Raw genomic sequence first — 24,832 nt, 5'->3', positions numbered from 1 at the left:
CCAGCACCATTTTGTGGATTCCCATCGAGTGCCCTCAAAAGGAAACATCGGATTATTCTTGTCATCATGAGTAAAGTTAACGAAAAAGCTCTACTCCGACCCAAACGCTGCGGTCGTTGACTTTAAATTTTGTTCAAAACAACCGAGTTTTAATGAAGGTAAAACGCAAATTTGGCTTGCGGAAGTCTTGTACCTTCAGTATCATCATCTTCGTAATGCAGTGTTAATATCATTCAACACGTTAGCACAAGCCGAGCGTTTCGTTTTGAAGAAGATTCCCGTATATATTGAGAATGATTATATAGATGTAAGGTTATATGACCTATCACCTCGTACCCCTCCTGAGCCAATTGCAAAATGCATGTCGCAATACGGAGAAGTAGAATCCGTTACACCTGATACTTGGAGAATCTACTTCTCGGGTACTCCAAACGGCGTTTTTGTAGTAAGTATGCGTGTTGAAAGGCCTGCACTCTCCTACTTGACAATAAAACTTAAAACTCACGGAACTACAATTATGCAAACTACGCTATGCACCCATGAGGAACAAACTCCTACGTGCAAGTATTGTAATCAGACAGCTCATCATGGGCAACCTTGCGCGGAAGATGCAGAGGAAAATGCATCTCAACCGATTGCCAACTCATTTACCAACCAACCTAAAACAGTTTTCAATACCAATGCCTGAACCACAAACGGTGACCAAATTTGTGGCAGTTGTTCAGACCATAATGACAACCGAAAAAGAATCATCAAGCACCCCAAAAGCAACTGCAAGCAACATCGGCAACGAATGTAGTAACGATGACGACGGATTTACACTGATCAACAATAAGTGCAAGAAGCAGGGGAGAACACCTTATCCCGGACACCAAGCCAGCTTCGACCGGGGCGTGAAAAACAAGAGAGAATTAAATGACCCCCCTGACGCTGTTTGCCAACAGACCTCGCGAAAGAAGATCTCTGCTCGCAATAAAAAGTTGCGCGCCCAAATTCCAATATCACTACAATAATTCTTGTTTGTATTTTTACTTTTACATGTATTGTAAACATATAAAAGATTCACGGCTCCGTTAAGCTACCGCCATGAGCCGTGTCAAATAAACGAATTAAAAAAAATGAACAAAAAAGAGCTATGCATCATGAAAGAACTACTTACCGGACACTGTTCGAGTAAATATCATCTTAAGAAAATTGGTAAGCTTACAAACGATACATGCCACGTCTGCGGATCTGAAAGTGAAACATCAGAGCAATATAACGCAGACTAAGAGTCCTCGGTAAAGGAACATTGGAGCCTTTTGATATTTGGATTGCAAATCCCAGACAGGCAAGTTCCTTACTGAGAAGTGTGTGTATCTCAATAACGACAATCACTCATCAGTAGTGATATGCCATAGTAGATAGTACACTTATCGCGAAAGGTTCAGGTGCTTCTATGTTACCGTGTTAGAGCGCGTTGGCATTTGAATGTCGCCTATGCTAGCTTATAAGAAATTTCGCGATTGTATAACCGTGTGGCCAATTGCATACTCAAGTGGGTTTAATTTTGAGTGTACAGTTCAGATGCTAGAAGAGAGTGAGTTCCGTTATATCACTAGAGTTTCAAATGTTGCCCTGAAACTTGTTGTCCAGTAAATATGAGCGTCTTTTTTGAGAATGCTCCAACTAAAGGTAAGGCCTAGGTTTCTAGATCTCAGGCTTCTGGGAGAGACCGATGCTGGTCCGCGTAGGAACGCGTGTTTATATAATCGCACTTTAGACCGCGTTTAAAAATTTTTAGGGATTAAAACGTTTACTGGTGGCTTATTCAAAAAGGGGTTCCTGGATGTATTCTTTGGTCATGAAAAAAGAAAGAGAAACAAAGTATTTTTTTGCATATTTTTTTTACATATATTTACTCAACGTAAAATTTTTCTGAGTGTTAAAATAAATAAAAATGCTAGATTCAAAACCAATCTCGAAAGAAAAATCAAATTAAAGGAAACTTACAAACATGAGATGTTAATCAGCTATACCAGTGGTTTTCAACTTTTTTCGTTCCATGTACCCCTTTCCGAATATTGAACCCCATGATGTACCCCTTTCTGAAAATTGTTTACCATCATTACCCTGTAGGGTTGCTACCCCTCCGGATTTGACCTTGAGACTCCAGTTTTTGGAGAGGATCTCATGGCCTCCAGGTTTTGCATCTATTCCTCCGAGTATAGTGATACGATAAATAATTTTAACTCAATATGTTAAAATCAGTTTCTCCGGTGTTAATGTTGACTGCTCCAGAAGCGGACCTTAACTGTTGGCCAGGTAGAACAAATTTGCTACTTTGTTGGAACCTTCCTAGCGACGAATATTTTGTGCCCAGTAAAAATTTCGGAAGACATCGCAGTGTGCTTCACAGCTTTTCTGACTGCTTCACGGTACTTAGCTGTGGCAGAGATCAATGGTTGTTCGGCTGCTCCCCCACAGCGTGAGTGGCCGGTGCTTTTGAATTTTTTTCGATAGCCAGAGAAGTGAAATTTCACACCTATCTAAATGGACAATACGGTTTACAAACGCGATAAATTTACAGCTAATAAGAAAAGCTCAAAGTAGTGATGTGCATTATACTTTGCCAAAATAAAACAACAAACGGTCAATGAGAGTCAATATTGGTGATTGATACTTCAAATTCTTTTCCAGTTAATTATTCGCATTCTCTTGGTTATATTCAGATTATTCATGTTAGTAATTTAATTCTTTTACTCATATTATTCGTTTATGAGCTTAAATTATAGGGGAACCCGGGGCTATTAAGACCTGAAACTTTAATTTTGACAGATGAATGCCATTCAGCAGTTTTTTTAAGGGAGATGCATCGTGTTTCGTTTTTTGCCATCCTCAAAATAAAAAAATATTATAATAACAAAGTAACAAATAAAAGTGAAAAAATAACAGCCAAGTATTTTGGAAGACTTGAGAGTTTTATTTTATGGAATGATTTTTTGTGTGGGTGAAAACACAAATATTTTCAAGACGCTCACCACTTTCGTGCGAATACATGATGCGCCAATCGACAGCTGTGGCTACCCTGATCAATTTTTAAAACAATTTTTTTGCTTCTTCTGGAGCTTCTCCAATAAAGATTTCATCAGTAAACATAATCCTATTGTAAAAAACCTGTTTTAATCCACCTAGCGGTGCAATTGTGCCTTTCTCATTTCTCTAAACTATGGCACGGAGGCTTTTTATGTTCAACATAATTGTGGAAATGTCCATTACATTCTTAGTACACTTTGCACTTATACACAATGGCATGCCAGCCACGAACTTGATGAGCTACGTGTCGACGGTGAAACACTTGAAACAAAAAAAATATCATACTCCATTAGCCTAATCAGCATTAGATCAATGTTATCTGCTTGCTAACTCATTTTGTCAAGATGGGTTGCAAGGGAGGGGTATGAGGTGGTGGTCTGAGGGGTGATTTAAGGAGATTTTTAAAGGAGGGGAGTGAACAGTAGAGGGGGGGTGTAACCCCTCTCCGTAAGCCATCAACTACGCCCCTGTTAAAATCCAGAAACCTTACGCGAGTCGAAAAAAAAATTTGGCCGGGATTAGGTTGACGTTTTTCAGAGTGATTGCATAACCTTTCTATATGAGAAAGGCAAAAATGTGCAAAATCCAAAAAAGTGAATCTTCGTCAAATTTTTTTCGTGTTTGCATCAAATCTCGACGTTTTATGCATCTTGAATACATTTAGCATCAAAAATAAAAATTCTATTTTTAATTTTAATCAGTAGTGATATGCCATAGTAGATAGTACACTTATCGCGAAAGGTTCAGGTGCTTCTATGTTACCATGTTAGAGCGCGTTGGCATTTGAATGTCGCCTATGCTAGCTTATAAGAAAAATCCAGAAACCTTACGCGAGTCGAAAAAAAAATTTGGCCGGGATTAGGTTGACGTTTTTCAGAGTGATTGCATAACCTTTCTATATGAGAAAGGCAAAAATGTGCAAAATCCAAAAAAGTGAATCTTCGTCAAATTTTTTTCGTGTTTGCATCAAATCTCGACGTTTTATGCACCTTGAATACATTTAGCATCAAAAATAAAAATTCTATTTTTAATTTTTCCTATAGTTTTTATGAGAAATTTCTGTGTGGCCGCACTCTGAAACCCGTAATTCCGGAACCAGAATTCCGATCGATCCAAAATTCAATAGCAGCTGATGGGAAGGTTGCACCTTTCATTTGAGACTAAGTTTGGGCAAATCGGTCTAGCCGGTCAATGAGTGACATTATTTGACACATACGCACATACATACACACACACACATACACACACATACACACATACACACACATACACACACACATACAGACTTTTTCCGATCTCGACGAACTGAGTCGAATGGGATATGACACTCGGCCCTCCGGGCCGGGATTAGGTTGACGTTTTTCAGAGTGATTGCATAACCTTTCTATATGAGAAAGGCAAAACCTTTCTATATGAGAAAGGCAAAAATGTGCAAAATCCAAAAAAGTGAATCTTCGTCAAATTTTTTTCGTGTTTGCATCAAATCTCGACGTTTTATGCACCTTGAATACATTTAGCATCAAAAATAAAAATTCTATTTTTAATTTTTCCTATAGTTTTTATGAGAAATTTCTGTGTGGCCGCACTCTGAAACCCGTAATTCCGGAACCAGAATTCCGATCGATCCAAAATTCAATAGCAGCCGATGGGAAGGTTGCACCTTTCATTTGAGACTAAGTTTGGGCAAATCGGTCCAGCCATCTCTGAGAAAAATGAGTGAAATTATTTGACACATACGCACATACATACACACACACATACACACACATACACACACATACACACACATACACACACACATACACACATATACATACACACATACACACACACATACAGACTTTTTCCGATCTCGACGAACTGAGTCGAATGGGATATGACACTCGGCCCTCCGGGCCGGGATTAGGTTGACGTTTTTCAGAGTGATTGCATAACCTTTCTATATGAGAAAGGCAAAATGGACGGTCCGAATCGCCTCATATGAATGTCCGAATTACCCCTACATTTTAGAAGGATGGAAAAAATAGAGTTTTGCAAACCGTCGCCTTGCGCTGCCATGGAGCTGGGCTGATCAATTTTTATGGCTTCAAAATGTAGAGGTTTAAAACTAAAAATATAGGACCTTAGACCGATCAATTCACTCACATCTACCCACCCAAAATGGCGATTTGGTCCGAATAGCGCCGGGTTCCCCTATTATTCTGTTTATTAAATTTAATTGATCATATAGTTGATTTTATTAACTTTATTCAGTTTAATTATTTAATCATTGGAATCATTTTTATTAGTTTGACTAGTATTGTATAATCATATTTTATTCATTTTATAAACATTGATTGTTTGATTTATTTCATTCATTTTACATACATTCAGCTCTTCTCTTCTGTTCATTTTATTTATTTAAAAGGAATAAAATAGATTAAATGAATAAATTAAATTAAATGTGTTCACATTATTATTCTAATTCATTTCATTGTTTTTATTCGACTTATTTCATTAATTTAATTTGTAATACTCAATCTGTTCAATGTACGAAATAGATCATTTTTTCTCATGTTATTCATTCTGTTAATTATATGTATTCTTTAATTAATAGAATTTAATTTATTTTATACTTCCACTCTTTAGTGGATTGACCTCAGTTTATGTATGTATTTTAATGCAATCAAAGTTAGTTCCTTTTTATAGGTGGCATTAATAATTCCTAATGAAATATACATTGAAAAATACGAAGGTAAAAATGTATGAAAAGGTAAGTAAGGTCTGATGCAGCACCTGAGGAACCTGTATCGTTTTACCCAGTGTTCTTTTCGGTCAGACTAGAATGCGTCACCAGTGTGATATCAGAAGTAAAATCGTAATGATAGCTCTAAATTCATGCTGTTTCGAGCCTTCCCTAAGGGGATGTAGTTTAGAGCTTTGCCTAAAACGTTCCCGAAATTTTTTCTCCCCGCGTCGCTCATTTTTTAAAAATCGGTTGTCTAATTGGAATTGCAGAATTTAAACCAATGACTAAAAAAGAAGAATAAAAGTTTCGTCCAAATTTTGATTGATTCAAGCAAATTGTATTCTTTTAAAAATGTTTTTTTTTGCAGATAAACGATGTCATCTGTTTAATATTTTTTACAAATCCACTTTCGCAATATGTACTGCGCTACGCATGCTCACATCAACGCTTGCTGACCTCGTTTTGTACACCCATCAGAGCGAAATTTGTGCGCAGAATCACTCAAAGACCCCGGTGTAAGTGCATTGCTCTTTATGCATCGATAAATTCAGTTCGAAAACTCATCCCTTACCGGCGCATGTTGCTGAGCGATGGTAACTGTAATAGGGTATCGATCCCAACTGTACCATGATCCTATTAGTGCCCTAAAGAATTTGTGAAATAGCATGCTTTTTTTCTTCAACCAAGCACGAATGTGTGTTATCTCATACAATTTATTATTTTATAGATTCTTTAGTATGTATCATACACCTTGATGTCGACTGATGTGCAATCTATATAGTGTAGACCGAATAATCAACGCAATAACCTGACAGCCTGCTCAATGGGTTCAAAATGGACACATCACCCTACATGCTCGCCATTCCACCCAAACCACGCGAAAATGCGACGAGTGACTGGAGCAGTGCGTTTGAACGTACATACTCTTCCATCGATCGTTTGCCAGCAAACGGTCCAAGTTTAGCCATCAGCCAGAGCAGCGCAAGCGGTTGGAATATTGCAACGCGTGCGCACGGTTGCTTTTCATTTATATCTATAATTGAAAATTATGTAGATCGTAAAAAGTAATGCATTATAGTTATTTTTATGACTCGCCAAGATCGCTTTCGCGCACATTCTCCACAACTTACGCGCCTATGCCAGCTGGGATCCTCTCAACTGTGGGTATGCTCAGGGCACGAGCGCAGGCTCGCCGCTGATGCGGTCTCTGCTATGCTTTCCTTATGCTAGCGAATGTTTGCGGCGCACTTTCCTCCCACGAACAATCAGCTGTCGATTTGTTGTTGTTATTTTCTAGTTGAGTATTGTGAATTTTTCACAACATTAAATGGGCATGCTCTGAATAAGTGCAAGTTCTTTGCGCTATTCGGGCCTCATTGCCAGTTGCTTGTCAATTCGTGTATGTATGTATGTATGTATGTATATATGTATGTATGCATGTATGTATGTATGTATAGGAATACAAATGGCAACAGAAGCGGGCACTCCGTTTGCATTATGGGTACGTAACTTTTTATGTACTGAACCAAGTCACTGTGAGTATCCATGTTTGTTTTAACTCCAGAATTTTATGTACTCTTGCAATTTAGCGGCGACTTTTACGATGGCTCTGTGTGAATCTCCTACCAGTCAGTCAGTCAGTCAGTTAGTCAGCCGAAGTAGTTGTTTCATGGAAATAAGGTTCACGTTACGAGAAGAATCATTCTTTAAATTCAACTGAAATCACCAATTAACATTCAGATGCAAACTATAATTACCGAGTGAGACTTGCGGCAGTTAACATTTTGTTTGAATGGCATGTTGATTCGCAAGGTACAATTTCAGCTATAAATAATAAAAATCATTGCTAACGAAATGCGCGTTGTTTCATGCAAACCACTAGGCTGAGACTCGGTTTGTCAACTATTTCGCAAACCGACGGAACCTAGCGGTTGAAAGCCGATGAAATTCATTATTTTTCTCCCACTATGATTCTGATTTATTTTGTATGTCACATTTGCTAGGCCAAAACTTTCATTTACATTTACCAACTTTCTATCAAACCTGGTTTTTTGTTGGTATTGTTTGAAGCTTCGATCAACTATTTCGTTCGTTGGGACTACGGGATACAAACGAAACGTTATGTCGCTTTTGTTTTTTTTAATTAGGGGAACCGGGGACAAGTCCGACACCTTAAGCGCAATCATATTTCTAAATTTCCACAAAGCTCCTAAAGTTGTAAACTCTGTACATAATCCTTGGTAAGGTAGTTCTTAACAAGATATAATTTTTTAGCGTTTCAAAAAATGGGTTTATTTGAAAATTTGGTTGCTATAAAGTGGCAAAAAAAACATTCCGGGTAAGACCGACACCCCAAAGGGACAAGTGCGACACCCTTTTTAACAATCTTTTTGTCAAATTTTTTCATTAAAATGTGTTTTGTATGCGTGATAAAGTGTAATTATGTATCTATGAGCATTAGGGTGGGGCATTGTTATATGGAAAAACGTAATCATAGCCACATCAACCGAGCACAGCACTTTTTTGGTACCTTTTGGGGTCCCAAACAACTGTGCAAAATTTGTGGTCGATTGGTGTTGACCCGGCGTGGCGCATTGCGTTTGAAATTTGTATGGAGATTAGTATGGGAAATCCATCATTTTTGCATTTTTAATTCTACAGTCTACAATTCTTCTTGTAGTATGTCAACAAATAGATAGAAGTATAGTCATGGATATGCTGAACAACTTTGCCGAAGGATGTATGGTTTTAGAATGTCTCTAAACCTAGTTATAGCTGTTCAAAGTTCGATACATCGAATTAAATGCCAAAAATCATTTTTATTGCCAACACATTGCTGGTGTACCAACGGTATTTCATATAGAATTCCAAAATAACATTATATATTTTAGATTTACCACATTGGTATGTTTGGATGAATTATTCAAAAGCCTTAGCTCAATTTCATGAGCGTAGGTAGTTGAGCAATAGGGCGTAGTGAGGGGCGAGAGGAGGGGGGACTTTAATAGGTAGAAATTCGAACTGAAATGTTGTCGAGTTGGAAGGTTCAGACGAATTACTTCAAAACATTTACACAATATCCTACGCATAATAGTAACGTTGAAATAAAACATACTGTATCCTTTTGCCTTGACTTTTATCAATAGAAGTTACGTTACAGACTGAATCAACTGATGTCGAGTTGATATGTTAGAGGATTGCATTGATTGTATTTCAGTTTAATACGCACTTTGATTTGATGGGATGCTCATTTCGATGCTGTTCGATCACCTGAAGCAAAAAAATGATGTAGGGATCTGGTGGATTTCATGTTGAAATCCAGAAATTAGCTTCACGCCTCGTGATCGAACAGCATAGAAATGAGCATGCTATCAAATCATGCGTATTATACCGAAATATAATCCTCTGACATATCAACTCGACATCATTTGATTCAGTCTGTAACATAATTTCTATTGATAAAAGTCAAGACAAATGGATACAGTATGTTTTATTTCATCGTTACTATTATGCGTAGGACAATGTGTAAATGTTATGAAATAATTCATCTGAACATTCCAACTCGACATTTCAGTTCGAATTTCTACATATTAAAGTCCCCCCCTCACCCCTCACCCCTCACTACGCCCTATTGCACAACTACCTTATGAAATTGAGCTAATGCTTTTGAATAATTCATCCAAACATATCAATGTGGTAAATCTAATATAAATAATGTTATTTTGGAATTCTATATGAAATTCCATTGGTACACCCGCAGTGTTGGCAATAAAAATGATTTTTGCCATTTAATTCGATGTATTGAACTTTGAGCAGGTATAACTTGGCTTAGAGACATTCTAACACCATACATCCTTCGGCAAAGTTGTTTAGTATATCCTGGACTACACTTCTATCTATTTGTTGGCATACTACAGGAAGAATTGTAGTCTGTAGAATTAAAAATGCAAAAATGTAGGTTTTCCCATACTAATCTCCATACAAATTTCAAACGCAATGTGCTACGCCGGGTCAACACTAATCGACCCCAAATTTTGCACAGTTGTTTGGGACCCCTAAAGGAACCAAAAAAGCGCTGTGCTGAAAAAACGATCATTTTGCCCCACCCTAATGAGCATGTGTGATTCAAATGCATGCTTTCTGAAGTTCCATCGCGTAGCTAGAGAAAGAGCATTCGAATGCGTGGTGTTATGAATAAATAATTTTAAACGCTTGGTTCATATTATATAATGAAATTTCTGAAGTAATTTTTTCAAGCTTTATTACCACTTGTGATGCCATTCTAAGGATTAGAATCAGTTTTGCAAGCAAAATGTATCCCCTGCTACTAGGATTCATTCACTTAGAAGTAACGTACGCTTCGTAGTAATCAACAATTCGACGGTCGGTGAAAATTGTTCTTCAATATCATTTTTTGAATCTCATATTAGATTACACTATTTAGTTTTTATTTTTGTTTTGTGCAAACTCACATCAATTTTTCGGGAATGGTTGGGCCGATTTTCAAAAACTTAGTCCCAAATGAAAGGTATATCATCTACATAGACGTCTATAATATTTCGTACGGATCGCTTATATGGTTCCGGAAATATAGACTCAATCGTCCGGTCACAAATGAAATTCCCACATAACCCGGAACTAAATCTTTTGCCTTTCTCATATAAAGAAAGGCTATGCATTCACTGTAAAAATCGACTGTTTATCCGAGGCCCGGAGGGCCGAGTGTCATTCAGTTCGTCGAGATCGAAAAATGTCTATGTGTATGTATGTATGTGTGTGTTCGTGTGTGTGTTATTTAAACTCATACATTTTCACAGAGATGGCTGAACCGATTTTCACAAACTTAAATCTGAAAGGTATAATGCTCGCAAAAGCTGCTATTGAATTTTTAGGTAATTCGACTTCCAATTCCGGAGTTACGGGATGAAGAGTGCAGTCACACGGCAAATTCCCATATCAACTGGTACCAACATATGTCCATATAATGTAATGCATATTAAAAAAGATGCAACATTACTTTGATTTGCAGCTCTAGATCACTAATGATCATTCAACGTAGCTTTGACTACATTGGTCACCTTTAACGGTTCATGATGCCTCCGGGGAACCCGCCAAGTTCCTAAGCTAATATCACACCTATTTCCCAGCGAATTCTTGACCGATTTTTACAAACTTGATTTCAAATGGAAAATACAATAACTCCATTGACTGCTGAAAATTTCATTCGTTTCTGGATTCTGGTTCCAAAGTTACAGTTTGGTTAGTAAGATTTAGATCACTGATTGCCAATGAAACATTCTTTGAATATATTGTCCATTACCGACGATTCCGGAAGTCCCGGATTCCGGGCATATTCGGCAATTAATGTCACATTGGTTCTTCGGTGATGACTAAACCGATTTTCTCAAATCAAGTCTCAAATGGAAGGCGTAGTATGCAGTTGAATATTGCATCGCCTTCTTTCTCTTACCCCTACACCTCCCTACTTCATCACCCCCCCCCCCCCCCTTGACCACCCATACACCCGCATTTTCTTCATCCATATCGCTTAGCGAAATAAAATGAAGTATTTCTGACGCATCCTCCACTCTAATTCTGATAAACACTTTATACATCCTCAGACAGATTATACGAACACCTTTCGAACGAACTATAGTTTGTTGAAATCGGACTATTATCGAAGGAGATATTTAACATTAAATACGGATGACGGATTCTTGCCATTTCCCAATATCTAGAAATAAGACCAAAAACATGAAATTGACTATTACCGCCAAAACAGCTAAGTTGTGGTTAATAGCATCTTTGGAGAAGTGATTATCAATGTGCAATCTTTCATTTGCCAGTACCTTCTAATAACTAATTTTCTAACTTATGACCCTTTGATCGATCAAAAATATATCTCGGAAAACGAGAAGAAATGGAAACAAACTCATTACAAACTCGTCCACAAGAAACTTCTTCGAATACTGTCTACTTGAGAATTATTTTTGAGGATATCTTTTTTCTCCTGCATCGAACTACACCAACTATACAATTTTTGGTAGTTTGTTAAAAGAATAATTTCACGGGTTCTTTCAAAATTTGGCGGACCTTGTCCCATTCATTCATTTGTTTGTGTAGTTTATGTTAAAAACGTGTCCTAAATTAATAGGTACACACTTAAAATTGGAAAAGTGTCGATGATCCCAAGAGTAAGAGTACTCAATTGCAACTAATTCTGCAATGTAAACTGAAACAGAAACATTAAGCTTGAAAGAAACGGTGATATTTTCATTGAAGATACCTAAGCCATTGAGATTTGATCCGTCAGTGTAGAAGATTTTATCACAGTTGACTTCTAGGAATCTATTATAAAAGATTTACGGGATCGATTGAGCGCTTACGTGATCCGGGACTCCACAAATTTCTTCTTTCGTGGATGAGTCGACGAATACGATTGGATCAGAAATATCAGAGAAGTGGATATGGTTGGAATTATATGAAGCAGGATTAATTGACTGTGTCATGTAGTCGAATTACAGGGGCATAAAGCGGTCTGAGAATAAAGCTCGACAGCCTTTCGAATTTTCAATTACTAACGGGTTTAAGATAGCGCAAGGAATGCGCAATCGATAGGAGAGATCCTAAAATCGTGTTTTTAGTGAAAGAACACCCGCCAACATTTCGAGAATCATCGTATGAATCGAGTGAATGCCACTCAAAGCAATACACAAACAACGATACCGGATTCTCTTCAGTTTGATGAAGTGTTTCTTCGCAACGAAACGGAAAGAACTTCATCACCGACAATATCGTTGTTTGGTAAAACCTGATCAGGTTTCCTGGCTGGGTATCCCACCATGTTTTGGTTATTGTCCGGAGAAAATTGAACCTTTGATGGCATTTCTGTATTCAGATTTTAGATCATATTATTTATTAACATTTAGAATGAATCGATTTTCGGGATGATACTTCTGTAGTTCTACTGTAGAACAGTGATCAGATCCGCGACGTTGTTCGATGAATTATCCATCGAAGGGTACCATCGATGAAAAGAAACGCCATTCAGCAGTAAACTGCTTCAAAAATGTTTTCACTATAGGGAGAAAAGTTATCAGAAGACTTGCGAGTTGTAAAAATCACTGAGCTATCTTAGAAAAAAGAGACACTTGGGATTTTTGATGTCCTTGAATGTTCCAGGTACTCTTTAGTGGAATTCAAATTTCGCAGTCCATGAACTACTTCCTTCGGTTTTAAAGCTGCACTTCCATTAATTTGGTCTGATCGTGATGGCGCAACCACCGTGGAGGATATCTTGGCGCCCTTATGAGGTAACGGGTGTTCAATTAATAATGAGAATGATTTCAATACCTTGCTGTAATTAAAGTAAAGAGCGTATTTTTTTTCTCTCCAAGAAAATTTCTCTATGGACTCCTTAGAAATGGGTGGCATGTTTCTTTTCGCTAGCGTGCTGTCAGTTCAATCGAAGATGGCGTCGAAACAGTATGCACTCCGCGAGCGTGTTGTAAAGTTGACAAAACGCATGGTCAACGCATTTCGAGACGAAAACGTGCCCGTGAGTACAGTTTACCGGAAACTGGCACCCCTAAGCGTGGAGCGGAAGGTTGATAGCGGCCGTCCGGCGAATAAAATCGGGAAGAAGAAGGAAGCGTTGAAAAAGCTGTAAGACAACAAGGACGGAACGAGTTTGCGTGACGTCGGCCGAAAATATCACTGCTCCCATACCTTGATTCACCGAACCCTCAAGATGGAGGATCATCTGTCGGAAGAAGACTCGTTCACCCGAGTTTACCGACGAGCAGATAGCGATCGTGAAATCGCAGTGCCGGTGGATGACGAAGAACTAGCGCGGGACGTCGTTCGTGCTGGACGACGAAAGTTACTTTCCGCTCTCGAAGACCCACATTCCAGGAAATGACAGCTACTATTGCAGCGACAAGTCTGCCACACCCCTCGAAGCAAAATATAAGTTTAAGCATAAATTTGAAAAAAATATGCTGCACATCGCCATATCGGACAGAGGGATTTCAAAGCCATGGTTCAAGCTGATCGGTCTGACCATCAATCAACAAGTGTACCAGAAAATTCTTCTGCCGTTTTTAAAGGAGTAGGGGAATTGTGGGTAAAACCGACACCCCACAACTTTCCCTAGAAATCAAATTTTTATTCATTTCATAATGACACTTTATTATTAGTATGATTATGTAGAGCATTTGAAGACAAATTGGATTTACGTTAGTACGCCGAATGTCATAAAAATAAATAAAACATACGACAGCAGCTTTCATACTAGTCTGGATGTAAAATTTTGTTTAATTTAAGGTTTTAACCGAACAAAAGCTTTTCAAATCACCACATTTTTCAGTACCTACTATTATCGGCCTTTCCTTTGATCAACTGAGTGCATTGAAGACAAGTTTGAGAAATTCAATATTTTTAATCGCTTTTTTAAAAAATGTGCGCTGTTGGGGTAAAACCGACACCCTTTGGTTAGGGTAAAACCGACACGCTGCACAGTGGCTGAAGGCTGGCCAAAACCTCAAAAATTTATTTTTGAAATTTTGATATTTTATATTTTTCCTATTTTTTTCATGTATTGAATGATGTATATTCAAAATTTCATGGTCATTGGATAAGAACACGATTTTTAACATCATTTTAACATAACTCTTTTGATTTTGGTCCGGTTTTTTGCACAACTAGTTTCATTATGTAGGGGAACAAAAGAACTTGGTTAGCGATTAAAATACATTCGGTAAATTTGCTTGGAACTATGACTTCTTCGTTTAAATATGTTTGAGGTGGTCAGATGAAAAATACTTTTTTCACCAAAGTATACTGTACAAATTTTGGAATCATTTCGGAACAGTCACATAGTATTCATTCTATGGGAAATAACCTATACTTTTCGAATATCATGGTCTCGTTCTGTGCCTAGGTACGCAAAAAAGTTTAAGGAGGTTTTGGAGCTTAGTTGCTGATATGGAGGCGCACGGTGTTTTGTGTATAATAGTTAGACAATCTATAGTAAACCAACACGTTATACAATGGATTTAAAGTAGTGTTCTTCATTTTTTATGATATTGCTGACATTGGTGCACAGTGACGGAAAATCAATCATGAAAACGGGATCATAGTTATAAGAAAGGTTCAATGACGCTGTATGGAAAGATGCATTTAATATTTTACGACTTTTGACATCAAAAAATGAGCTTAGCATCTCAAAATTAGCTTAAATTGTGATTTTCAGCCAAATTCGGTAACATTTGAGGTTTTGTCCGATTTTTGTTTGAAGATCCGCCACTGTGCGCTGTTAAGATGGTTGTGTTTACATGCGGTTCATTACAAAAGGCTGTGGATCTTTGTGACACTTCAATCACACTATTAGCACACTATAGTAATGGCATAAATACACGAAAATACTTTCGTTGTTTTGTTTTTCTTATAAGCCTCTTTAAAAATCAAAAAATGGTATTTTTGCTTATCAGATTGTATAGAAGCTTATGCTATTTCTCCAATATGCTCCTCCGAAGTTCTAGTGTTCTCTTGGTTTGTCATAGATATACTTTATCACAATGAGACCTGGTAGATCGTTGATGATCAGAATTCGAAAAATGAAGGCTGGAAAAGGTAGTTTTACTAAGAAGTGTGCGTCACTTATAAGTGAATGAATCCGATTAGCAGAATGTAGAACACTTGCAAATATTATCTTACGAAAAAAATGACACTGAAGGTTGCAATGATGTACATAAGGATTATTTGGAAATACCCTTATCAAGAAATAATCCTATAGCATAAAATATTCATGTTTATAGCACTACGCTTTCGAACTCTCTTCTTCTCACTACATAATGAAACTACGAAAAGCACATATTTGTTTCTCACATACTCACACTTTATTACTCAGGCATACATCACATTTTTTAAAAATACAAACATTTTAATAAAGTGGAGAGAAAATAAATTAAAGGGAGTGTCGATCTTACCCCTATGGGGTGTCGGTTTTACCCGCAGTGCCTACAAAAAGTTCTCTTTGTTTTCCAAGTTTTGCAACCAATAATTTTTAATGAAAATAATTTTTTGAAGCGCTGAAAAAATTAAGCCTTGTTAAGAATTTTCTGAAGAAGAATTCTGTGTAGAAATTATAATTTTATGGGTTTTGTGGCAACCCAGAAAAAGTATTAAGCTTAAGGTGTCGGTTTTAACTATAATTTGCCTATCATGTGGATGGGAAGTACGTCTTCTGGCCGGACAAGACGTCCTCCCATTACGCCAAGAATACGCTGGAGTATCTTGAGCAGAAAAAGATACCGTACGTGCCGAAAGAAGGGAACCCGACCAACTTGCCCCAGTGCCGTCCAATTGAGGATTTTTTCGGCTCCCTCAGTACCCCAATGTACAAAAATAATTGGTGGGCCACCAGGATCCGGAATTGTATCCGGAAAATGGATGTCAGTGCCGTCCATCGCTCTTGTGAGAGCATCGCGACTAAGTTGCGTCGTACGTCTGACCAGGGCCCCCTCTAATATTCATTGACGTTTTTTGAAGAATGAAGAATGAACATTATGTTTTTAATATTCGTTGAAAAAAAATTTTTTGACCACATGACTGAAAAAATTCTTTAGTTTGGGAGAGGGAAGATTTCTCCTCTTGCCCAGGACAACGAAGGATGTTACCTCGTGTGGGTCATCAGAATCAGACACGACAGAGACAAGCGGGCGTAAAGGTTTTCTGAAAGGGATGATGGTACAAAGGTGCGCTTCGAACGCTCCTTAAAAAGTGCTTTAGTTTATGTCCGCGCTGCTTATACGTAGGACATGATGTAAGCTCATGAGGACTATCCCCGCAGTAGAAACACTTTTCGGATTTTTTTTCCGCAAGAGATATCCTCATGCTATTCCCCATATGACCGTATGACCGAGCTGTTTGCATTTAAGGCAGTGCATGACACGTGGTACAAACAAGCGTTCAGGTAGACGAGTTTTCCCAGCAACTAGCTTGGGACAGTAGACCCGGCGAAGGTTACACGAAACGTGTCCGTCTTGGTGTAGACCTTCTTGCTAGCTACGATATCGACTGAGCTCAATTACTCGCAATCTAATATTTTTACAGGCTTAAGTAAGGGGTTATAAAAGCGACCACCCGGTCCTTCAAAAAGTTATCGAAAGTTAGTTCCGTTTCGATCTCTACGCCATCTACTTCCACATTTCGAGAAGAAATATATTTCAAATATACTAGCGTGAAGTGTGGGTCTGAAACAATCGCGTTTGCTTGTTTAAAGCTACTGACTGTGATGCGCAATCGGCTAGGTCGAACTTTGCGGATTTCGGATACTGCCGAATAGTTGGCTCTCAGGTCCCGAGTAATGCGAAGTTTAGCTTCGGGACGAAAGAAAACACAAAGATTCGTCATGTCGAATTGGGATGGTGAACTTTCACATGGGTTGGTTTAACCAAAAAAGCGGAGGCTATCTGGCTTTCAACACTGACTCCCAGGGGCGTATCAAAAAAAATCGGGAGGGGCCTGAAATCTCGATTGTGAAATAAACATTGTACAATACGTAATACGTAAAAACCTCATTTAAAAAAAGTGGTGATCGTCAAATTTGGTTTGAAATGATTTTGAGTTTGAAACTAATTTTATGAAACTAATTTAAGATTTCACAACAAGTTGAAAATTTTCGGAAAGTGGGGTTCCGAATTATTGCAAAAGTAGCAAGTTGAAAACCGATAGAATGTAAGTGCAGTTTAGAGCGAACCTGGGAACTTTTCGGATTAGTTAACAACTCAACAAGTGAAAAAATATATTCTATTAGTTATTTGATTGGGTGAAAATGATGCAGCCCTACTAACAACTATGAGAATCACTTCCACTTTTGGTATTGCTTCCAGCTCAGACCCCTGATTCCCCAACGTAAATACTTAAAAAAAAAATTCCTGAAACTTCGATTCAATCATCCTTATTCAGTCCATCACGTGTCGTGTCTCCTACCTACTCGAGTAAAACGTAACCCATGACATGTATCAGCTGAACGAATCTCCACCCGTAACTTTCCGAAGCGATCGCTCAACGATGCACTTTTTTCTACTGATCTTTATTGTTTGTAACCAGATACCTACATGAATTCATAACCCACCTTGTAATTTAGATCATGAAATGATGATACCCTCCATGGCTCACAGCAAGCACGAAACGGCGACGCAGTCTTAATTTCGAACTGCCTCGCTGAGAAGCGGGAGCAGTATCTTTTTTTTCGGAAAGGTGTGGTGTTTTGGAATCGGTTTAAAATGCCGCACCAGGACAGACGAACGCAACAGTCGTTGGGCTATATCGAATCGTTCTGGAACGGTCGATGGAGCTTTTTATGTTTGTGAAAAAAATCAACGTATCAGATCTCTGACGTTTCATTGCATTTCACTCCACTTAACTTCTTTATTACTATAAAGTCCTATAAATCGATCGCCGTCACTGTATTGCCGTCAGTCATGTTGCGGACAATCATAATTTAAGTAATTATGTACGCTCCGCCAATTTTATCCACATCACTAGTGACACACTTCTGGTCTGCCCGGTCCTGGATGTATGATCGATCGGGGTACTGAGCTGCTGCAGAAGGGAGAACCTCGTGTTCGTGTTTTTCAACCCATTTTCTGACGACGGACTCATCATGCATTCATCCAAACAGAACCGTGGCAGCAATTGGGTTCGCCTCGATGAAATTACCGCAGATGGATGATGACTCTGAGCTGACCATCTTGCTAGGTATGGATACGGCGCAACAGCATGAGCTCCTGGAGTCATCGGTCAATTGAGACGAGTTGCGAAAGTACTTTATTTATAACCGACTAACTCGATAAGCCGAATGTGAGTGGGAAAAGTAGGTACTGGATTGAAATTGCTGTTTTCCCTGGATCACAACGGGTCGGAGGCATGGCGTGAAATCTAATACAATCTTACACAGTACGGTAGCGGTCGTTGAAAACGATCTTTGGTCACACTTGATCAGGTTTATAGGTTAGGGGGAAGTTCGTGTTGTGCATACGAAATCAGCAAACGGTGCTTCAGCTGCGTATTAGAACGTACGTACGAAAAAGACTATTTGTCAACCACTGAAATGGCAGAACGGACAGAGCTATCAAGCTACCCAGTTTTTAGTTTATTCAATTGCCGATTTTTTCAGATTGGAATTGATAACCCTACTCTTTTCTTACTTTCACTCTATATAATGAAAATATATTTTCCCTAATAATTTACCCATGTACTTACTTGTGATTTGCAAAGTTTTTAATAGCATTTGGAACGCATATCAGAGTGACATTTTGAATGCTTTTAGCGCCTGCTGTTTTTTAGATATCCTTTCAATTCCACTATTTCACATGTAACAATAAGAGAAACACGTATTTGTAACATTTCTTATGTGCATCATTAGTAGGTATTGAACTAGATAACAATCATTTAGACTCACATTCGACAAAAAATACTATTTCAACCAAAGCGATTAAAACACATCAGGCATACGTTTGTAGGTACCGCAGTGGTTGATACTATGCTGCTGAAACGTCAAATATAAAAAGTAAAAACACAATCCTTCCTGAAGTAATACCTAACGGCCTAGCGGCCACGGAAGGATGAGGATTGGGAGGAACAAGAGGTTTAGGTTCAGTCGGTAAGCTCACTACAAACAACCACAGTAAGAATCCGACACTACCATGAACCAGTAGGTGGTGGTGTCTGACCAAGATTGCTTCTCGATCACAAACATTGTCCGAATTTGTTGAGCCAAGTCGACACAAGACTCAGCCTTCCGGGACTCGGAAAATATCTTCAACGTTTGAAGGATTCCATACCTTCCCTATATAAGGAACGAAAAAAATCAAAACCCCTCCCTTGAGAATTTTCTACGCACGAACCTGGTTCATGTCCATAGGCACCTCCCGGACGTTGTTCGCGGCGTAGTACTCCGTAGCCTTTTTCCGTAATGGCAAGATGCAAAATCCGGTCAAAATAGCAAGGAACAATTGTGTTGCTTGAGGAAAGTCAAGAGATGTTTTTCCAAGTAATTCTGCGCACCAATTTCCTGGTCGACAGCCCCGGTTGCGATATAAAGGCTATTTTTCAAGCCAAAGAATCACATGGCTTGCAACACGAGATATTTCTTTTAAACTATTATATAAAATAAACTTTGCACATACGAACGACACTTTATTTGATTGATATAATGCTTTAATTTGTAGTAATTGTAATCTGTAGTATATAACATGGTAAAATTAATACTCATTGACGATCTACATAGATCATATCAGAATCGTACTCACGAACAGCATGCATATTGCATCTAGCAGCATTCAACAATCTTTGGATCCAGCGAATCACATATCAAAACTAACGCCAACATCAAAGGTTCTGTTTAGACCACCATATAAAAATATTCAAACATCCATTCAAACATGATTCCGTTGAATATCATTAGATTTGAACTATCAGGCCGACTTGTAATCACGACACTCCGATTATGTCATAGACATTACCCACCCATCACTCAAGCCTACCAACATATCTCACGGCAAAGACAGACTTTTTGGCTGTAGTTGTGTATTTACCTGCAATTAGAAAAGAAAAAATATTATTACTATTTTGCAATATCATGTTTTATGATGGTTACAGAATTTTTATACGATTGTGTCTGACGGCTAAATCTTTGTCAACGCATACCAGAATTTGAGACGACGAATAATGACGGACCATATGTTTATCCTGCGACAAACCCTGCATACATTCCAGCAATAGAACTGGCGGACTCACCATCCGTTAGTGGATTACAAGACGGCGTACGATTCAGTGAAACGAAACAAACTGTGATAGAAAATGCTTAAACATGGAAATGTTTATGGACTCCTTTAGTCAAGACGAACCAAATAGTGTTAAGGGGTTACACCACTATAGAATATTTAAAAAATCGATTTTTTTATTGGTCTCAAATGTGCTTTAAAGTCTTGACAATGATATACCAAAAAACCACAGCCGACGATAATTGCTAAATGTTCAAATGTTCAATCCTGCCGCAACGCCTTTTATTTATCCCCCTAGTGTATTGAAAACTTTCCCCGCGTTTTCCACATTTTTTAAGTTGGCCGGAAACGTAACACGAACTTTTACTAAAAAGAGCGCTATGTCGCGAAAAATAAAAAAATAAAAAAAACCTACGTACGTCGCTTGTTATTGTTATAAGGGCTCTAAAAATATTAGCTTTAAGCTCTACGCTAAAAATTACGGAAGATAGGTTTCCAGGCGTGGATCTTTTCCAAAAACACGCGTCTACGGGAAAAGGTTGTACAGCCGCCATCATGCTATACAATTTGCTGAAAAATTCAGAAAGCGTTGAAAAAAACTTTTTCATTTGTCTTTTGTTCTAGGTAAAATATGAATAATTTTTAATGCATCGATGAAAAACTGGGTCAATTCGAACCTAGCTAGGGTTTATGAGCTAAAGAAGCAGAAGGTGTGTTTAATGCGACTTTTTTAGATCTCTTACAGTATTTTGTATACACACTTCTGTGCAAAGGTCCATCGAAGGTAATTACCCCCACTCTGGAACAATTCAGACCACGCATTTTTTACCGATTTTGTTGCAATGGAAGTAGTTTTATTGGTGTTTTACATAATTTTGAATTGTAAGATTGAAACTTCTCTTTGATATGTAAAACTTGTTTCTTTTTGATATGTAAAACTTGCGGAAAACCCAAATTTATTTTGGATGTGCAATGAATGTGTCAAGCTGATGAAGTTTGCTCGTTTTCGAGACACCGTTTCTTCACTTGGATGTGTTATCGCTGCTATCGCTGGGAAAACGGATGACGTCTGTGCTGAACTAAAGGCCGAGTTATCCAAAAATAACCAGCAAATTTCGCGCCTCGCTAGAAGGGTTTCAACAGCTACTCCAGTCCGGCCAAACCCTGGTACCTCTAGACCACCTCAGAAACGTCGTCGCGAGGATGGCCCTGATCCGAGCAATATTCTTGTTGGTGGTCGAAAACTAGTCGATAATAGCAACATTGTTACGGTTCCACCTCCCGCGCCGTTGCTCTGGATGTATCTTTCCCGCTTTCATCCTAGCGTTAGCAAAGAGACTGTCGAAAAAAATGTCTAAAGAAGGACTAAATTGTAACAAGGAGATAAAGGTTATTCCGCTTGTTACAAAAGGCATAGACGTCAGTACTTTGAACTTCATATCCTTCAAAGTTGAAGTTCACCCAAAGTACCGTGATGCAGCTCCTAACCCTGACACATGGCCGCAAGGCATACTGTTCAGGGAATTTGAAGACAGCCGTACCCAGAACATTTGGAGCCCGCCGACTGATTTTCCACCGCCCCCAGAAGAAGCATGTACTTCTCTAATACAACCCGGCCCATCAATGGTCCTGCAGAGGACTCCGCAACGATTGGCCATGCCACTATACCAAGCTACACCGCCCTTGTGAAGGAGTATCGATGCTGATCGCATACTGGGATGCAATGCAGTTAGTACTATGGAAGCCCTCGATCCTCCCGCTACAGTTAAGCCCTTGCCGCCAGCGTTCATCAGTCGTCCCGGTCCTGTATGTGTGGGTGGAGAAAGGGTCTTCCAAGACGTCTTTCTCGATAAGTATTATACAAATTGTAACGATACAACGGTTGATCCGATTTACGCTTCTAGCTCATCGTAAGACTCTCGCCGTAAGCTGCTACCACCCCGCTCCTGCTCTCCGCATTCCGCCATCGGGTTTCAACGCATACTGGGACGCACCGCAGTTGGCACTATGGAAGCCCTCGATCCCCCCGCCACAGTCGAGCACTTGCAGCCAGCGATCATCAGTCGTCCCGGTCCTTGTGTGGGATGGGTGAAAGGGTCTTCCAACTTGCCGCAAATGGCAAGTATACATCTGTTCCGAACACTTCAAGCGCTGATGTATTCTTCGATTCCAGTTTTTGCCATTTCTCTCGACGAAGACGATAGTCGTATTTTGGGGCGCGATGAAAGGATCTTCCTACACGGCAACATGGCTTCGCTCTCTGCTGTACCTGATCCGTCCTCCAACAACATCGAGGTTTACTACCAGAATATTGGTGGCTTAAATTTATCAACGGACAGCTATTTGCTCGCGACCACGGGTTGCTGTTACGACGTTATCGCCTTGACCGAGACGTGGCTCGACAACCGTACTCTGTCTCGCCAGGTCTTTGGTTCAACATTCGATGTCTACCGCTGTGACCGCAATGCCCTCAACAGCCACAAGACATCAGGCGGCGGTGTGCTTATCGCCGTTCGCCGTGGTATAAAAGCCCGAGTGATCAACGATGACCGGTGGGGGAGCTCCGAGCAAGTGTGGATATCAGTGAAACTTGCCGATCGCAATCTGTTCCTTAGACCTTTCCACATTTTGAAAAAGTTTTGAAATATACATAGGTCAGCTCAAATTCTTGTTCTAGGTGTGAATTTAAAAACTTTCGCCAAAAATGGCTTAATTTGGACATGATTTAGAGGTGTCTCCAATCAAAAATCGTGTTTTTGATATGTTTCCATAGGAAGACCACTTACACTCTGATTTAATAGGCCTTACAAGCCCACATGTCGTCAAAGGTTGTTCCTTAGACATATCTTAACATGTTTTAACAGGTGAACATAGCTCTAATCGCAATAGAAAATTTGTTAATTGGATTTTTATATAGCAAAGAATACCAAATCCAAGAAAAAATACTACACCCAAAACTCGGCAGTAATACCTTTACGGTAATAAGAAAAAAATGCTCTAATAGCAAGATGTTTCATGCTAAAACGGTCACAACAAAAAATTCCTCAAACGGCAATACATTCAAATCTTCTCTGCGTCGCACTCATGTTTCATCAATTCTTATTCAATAAATATTTTCGCGTCGGATTGTTTGGAAGTGTGTAGCACTTCGCTTGTCGTTGTATTGCGCATCAAGTGAAGTGAACACTATGTGGACAAAAACGAGATTCGATTTTCTCTACACGACACATTCCGTATTTGAAGATCGGAACAGTCCTTCCCGTCATGTACGGGAAGCAAGACCTATGGTTTGGATCCACGTATCCGAACCGAGGGTCCCGATCCAGACATTTGTCTGGATCTAAGCACCAGGTCTGGGTCTGGTTCAGGTCCGGACTTGGTAAGGGGAAAAGGGGATGGGCTAGATCCGGGTACTGGTCCGGATCCGGGTACTGGTCCAGATCCGGGAGATGGTTCGGATCTGGGCACGTGTCTGGATCCGGGAGGTCTGGATTTGGGGACTGGTCCGTATCTGGCAGCTAGGCCGGATCCGGAAACCGCCTTAACTATTTATTCCACTCTCCAACCTACCCAGTAAAAAATCCGTAATTCTGGCTGGTTTCTGCCAATATTGAGGCAGATTCCAGTCTGGATTTGGATAGAGATCCGCCAGGATTCCGGTTGGTTTGACTCGGTACTAATACTATCATAGCAATCGACCGAATTATCCTACATCCGAACAGAGCCGAGGTTGACACATACTGAAAAAGTGTTTGATTGTGTGATGCGCATACATGAACAGCAACCGAAATTCGTCATTCCACCGTTTACTACCTTTGCGGGAATATGAGTTTAATACCGCAATGCGCAATTGCGTGGTCTGTTACCGAAAACACAATAGAATCTTACCCAGGAGTAGAAACCAAAGTAATGGAAACCGTAACCGTCGGATTTTGGGTGTACTAATTTTCCTTGGTTTTGATATACTTTTCTATATGAAAATTCAGTTAACAGTGTTCCTGTGTGTTGTGTATTTTCCACCTGACAGAATTCGTGATTCCTGCCTGATCGATGTACATCTTTCCTCCGTTTCTTTTATCACCTCGATCGCCGCCCCGTCTGATGATATTTTATACTGGGCGATTTCAACTTACCTGGATTGACGTGGTGCCAGGCAAGTAATGGTTTTCTACGATTGGATATCGAAAAATCTGCGCTTATTAACAATGCCAGTTCTATTTTGGACAACTACAGCAGC

General features: G+C 39.2%; 1 protein-coding gene and 1 long non-coding RNA gene across 5 annotated transcripts in view; both read right to left on the bottom strand.

Annotated features, from left to right (window-relative positions):
• Window positions 1-24,832, bottom strand: part of LOC131682649 (protein outspread) — a 641,520-nt gene that overhangs the window by 477,385 nt on the left and 139,303 nt on the right. The window lies entirely within an intron of this gene.
• Window positions 19,451-24,832, bottom strand: part of LOC131682662 (uncharacterized) — a 77,517-nt gene continuing 72,135 nt past the window's right edge. The window contains exon 3 of the long non-coding RNA XR_009304121.1: window positions 19,451-20,406. This is a non-coding gene — a long non-coding RNA (uncharacterized LOC131682662). The remainder of the gene's footprint in view (window positions 20,407-24,832) is intronic.

Source organism: Topomyia yanbarensis, chromosome 2, assembly GCF_030247195.1.
Source record: "Topomyia yanbarensis strain Yona2022 chromosome 2, ASM3024719v1, whole genome shotgun sequence".
Lineage (NCBI taxonomy): Eukaryota > Metazoa > Arthropoda > Insecta > Diptera > Culicidae > Topomyia > Topomyia yanbarensis.
Note: the sequence above shows the minus strand (reverse complement) of the source record. Positions and strands in the feature narration are given on the sequence as shown.